Genomic DNA, 3,697 nt, shown 5'->3' with positions numbered 1-3,697 from the left:
CCCAGAACCTCGGAGAGGGACAGACTCAGATTCCCCCGCGTGGCAGCGGCAGCCCGGTCCGGCCCCGAGCGCCCCGGCCTCCTTTAGCAGAGCTCCGTGTGGGGCGGGCTCTCCGGCCCCCCCGCCTGGCCAGCGCCACCCCCCAGCGCCGGGGTTGCTCCCAAAACAGACACTGACTGGCCCCGGGCAGGTGCCCGCAGACGCCCCCCCAGGGTGAGCCATGGAGGGGAGCCAGCCCTGGCTGTGCCCCCTGCCCTCCCAGCACCATCTCCCCCGAATTGTGACCCACAAGGGGCAGCTCCTGGGGACAGATCCCCGTCCTGGGCAAGCCAGCAATGGGGGTGCAGCACCCCCTGCCTCCTCGCGGGGCCCGACCCCACAGCGGGGCTGGTCCAGGCGGGGACGCAGGCTCTGCCCGGCCCTGGCACGGTGCAGGCGCTTGTGGGTCCCGTAGGATCCACCTGCCAGTCGCCCGTCTGGCCGGCTCGGGATGGATCGTGGGGGTGGTTCCCGGCAGAACCGCCTCAGGGCTTTGCAGCACCCAGGCTCCGGGACGTCCCATCAGCACAGCCAGGAGCCGCCTGACGCTCCGGGAACGTGGGACTTGTGCGGCTCAGACGCGGCGCCTCCAATGGCGGCTGCGTTGGGGCGTGTCCCGGCGGTGACGTCGATGGGATGGGACGGGAGCTCCCCTGCGGCCCCGCCAGACCCAGGAATTAGCGGCACCGAGCTCAGTCCGTAGGGACAAGCCGACCGCGACGTGCCCGGGCCGGGACTAGGATTCCTGATAGCGCCGTTCACCCGCGGCCTTTTCCTGCCAGGCTCAGGGGCCCGGCCGAGCAGACCCCCTGTGATCACGCCTGGCCCATTTCCGGACAGGGGGGTCCCCCAGCTGCAGCCAGGCAGGAAATGCCCCCAGCTTTGTTCGTATCCGGGACACAAGCCAGGCTCCGTCTGCCATGGGGAGGGAGACTTCCCCCACGCCCCTTATTGCCAAGGCTCCGCTCCGCGCCAGGGCAGGGCTGATTCTTACAGCCCTGTGGGTAGACTCTGCCCGGCACCACGGCCGCAGGCTCTGCCCGGCACGGGGCGGCACCACGGCCCCAGGCTCTGCCCGGCACGGGGCGGCACCACGGCCCCAGGCTCTGCCCGGCACGGGGCGGCACCACGGCCGCAGGCTCTGCCCGGCTCCGGGCGGCACCACGGCCGCAGGCTCTGCCCGGCTCCGGGCGGCACCACGGCCGCAGGCTCTGCCCGGCTCCGGGCGGCACCACGGCCGCAGGCTCTGCCCGGCACCGGGCGGCACCACGGCCCCAGGCTCTGCCTGGCTTCGGGCGGCACCACGGCCCCAGGCTCTGCCCGGCACCGGGCGGCACCACGGCCCCAGGCTCGGCCCGGCTCCGGGCGGCACCACGGCCCCAGGCTCTGCCCGGCTCCGGGCGGCACCACGGCCCCAGGCTCTGCCCGGCTCCGGGCGGCACCACGGCCCCAGGCTCTGCCCGGCTCCGGGCGGCACCACGGCCCCAGGCTCTGCCCGGCTCCGGGCGGCACCACGGCCCCAGGCTCTGCCCGGCACGGGGCGGCACCACGGCCCCAGGCTCTGCCCGGCACCGGGTGGCACCACGGCCCCAGGCTCTGCCCGGCACCATGGCCCCAGGCTCTGCCCGGCACCGGGCGGCACCACGGCTGCAGGCTCTGCCCGGCACCACGGCCGCAGGCTCTGCCCGGCACCGGGCGGCACCACGGCCGCAGGCTCTGCCCGGCACCACGGCCCCAGGCTCTGCCCGGCTCCGGGCGGCACCACGGCCCCAGTCGGTGCCCGGCTCCGGGCGGCACCACGGCCGCAGGCTCTGCCCGGCACCACGGCCCCAGGCTCTGCCCGGCTCCGGGCGGCACCACGGCCCCAGGCTCTGCCCGGCTCCGGGCGGCACCACGGCCCCAGGCTCTGCCCGGCTCCGGGCGGCACCACGGCCCCAGGCTCTGCCCGGCACCGGGCGGCACCACGGCCCCAGGCTCTGCCCGGCACCGGGCGGCACCACGGCCCCAGGCTCTGCCCGGCTCCGGGCGGCACCACGGCCCCAGGCTCTGCCCGGCACCGGGCGGCGAGGCAGCTCCGTGGCTGGGCGTGGCTCTGAGCCGGCGTTCTGGGGAGCAGGAACCCGCCATGAGAACGGCACGTCTGGCAGAGCGGACGAGGCTTCCTGTTGGCCGGAGAGTCCCGGAGCTCCGGGCCCCGCGCTGTCCTTGGGGCCCAGGTGCGACTCTCCACATCCCTACGGCAGTCGCAGGACCTGGGAGGTTTTTCTTCCGGTCTCTGCCCGAAGCCGCGAGAACAGACACTCCGGACGTCAGCCGGGCACCGGCTTTGTCCAGCGAAAGTCTGTGCAAGTCTCCGTCGCTGCCACGCACAGGATGGAGGGGAACCGAGTCAGCCCAGAGAATCTCCTCTGGGGTCACGTCCTGCATCTGCCCGGGCTGTCACGGGCGCACGGATCGGGCCCACGCGTGGCCCCGTGCGGTCCGTGGGGGGGGGGGTGCCCCTTCCAGTGCCACAGCCCCTCTCGGGGTCAGGCCCCTCCACCTCCCAGAGCCGCATCTCTCTGAGCCTCAGCACGTGTGTCTCTGCCGTGGGCCCCCCAGGGAGTCTCCTCACTCTGGGCCCCCGGGGCCTCCACTCCCAGAGGGAGCAATGCCCCCCGTTCTCTACCCCGGAGCGACTCCCCCAGTGTAACACAGGAGGGTTATTGGGGGTTGAACCCAGCACAGGAAACTCTCCGGCCTCAGGCCTGGCCTCCCTCAGCCCAGCACATCCCAGTCCCCCTGCAGCCGGGGGGGCTCTGCCTGCTCCCCCCCTCCAGCCCCGAGCCCCCCTGCTCCCAGCTGGGCCTCCGATACCCCCGGCCCCAGGCCCCCTCTGTCCATTGTCTCCTCTCCAGGGAAACAGGGTCGTAAACAGGGGCCTGGGTCTCCTCTCCGCCCCCCTCTGGCCCCTCTGGCTGGAGCCGGCTGGGCAGGTCACCGGGGTCGTCTCCACGCAGCCCATTGTCCCCACTGGCCAGAACCGGCTGCGACTCCTGAGCTGGGTCTCTGGGTCCCCAGGTCCCCAGTCGCTGGGTCTCCATCCTCCAGGCCGGGCCGGGGTCCCGAGTCCCTCTCCGGTCCTGTGCACCAGCAAACTCCCTCTCCCCCCCCCTCGTTACACCAGTGACACCCGGGACACTGAGCCCCCCTGTCATGGAGTGGGGGGGAGTCGGGCCCTGCACCCCCCCCCCCTGCGATTCCCCGGGGCTCCCAGCCAGCCAGGGACACAGGTGGGTTATTAGCCGACAGGAGCACGGCCCCCAGCAGGGCTTGTGGGTACAACCAGGACCCCCAGCCGGGTCCCTCTGGGGGGCAGGGAGCCCAGACCCCAGCCTGGGGCTCCTGCCTCTTCCCAGCCAGCCCAAAGCTGAAACCCAACCCCCTCCAGCCGGCTCTCCCCTCCCCCCCCGTCCAGCTCCCCGGGAAAGGTGCCGCCCCCCCCTTCCCGGCTCAGGTCCGTCCCTCCCCTACAGTCACCCCTGCTCTCCCCTCCCCCACCACATTCGCAGGTCGATCCGCCCCCTCCCTCCGGCGTCACAACCCCCCCCCACGTGGTCCCAGGCCGCGACCTGGCGAAGGCGTCGCCCCCGCGCTCGGCGGGCACGGCAGGATTGCG

The sequence above is a fragment of the Mauremys mutica genome, chromosome 17, assembly GCF_020497125.1.
Source record: "Mauremys mutica isolate MM-2020 ecotype Southern chromosome 17, ASM2049712v1, whole genome shotgun sequence".
NCBI lineage: Eukaryota > Metazoa > Chordata > Testudines > Geoemydidae > Mauremys > Mauremys mutica.
This window is presented reverse-complemented; position numbering follows the sequence as displayed.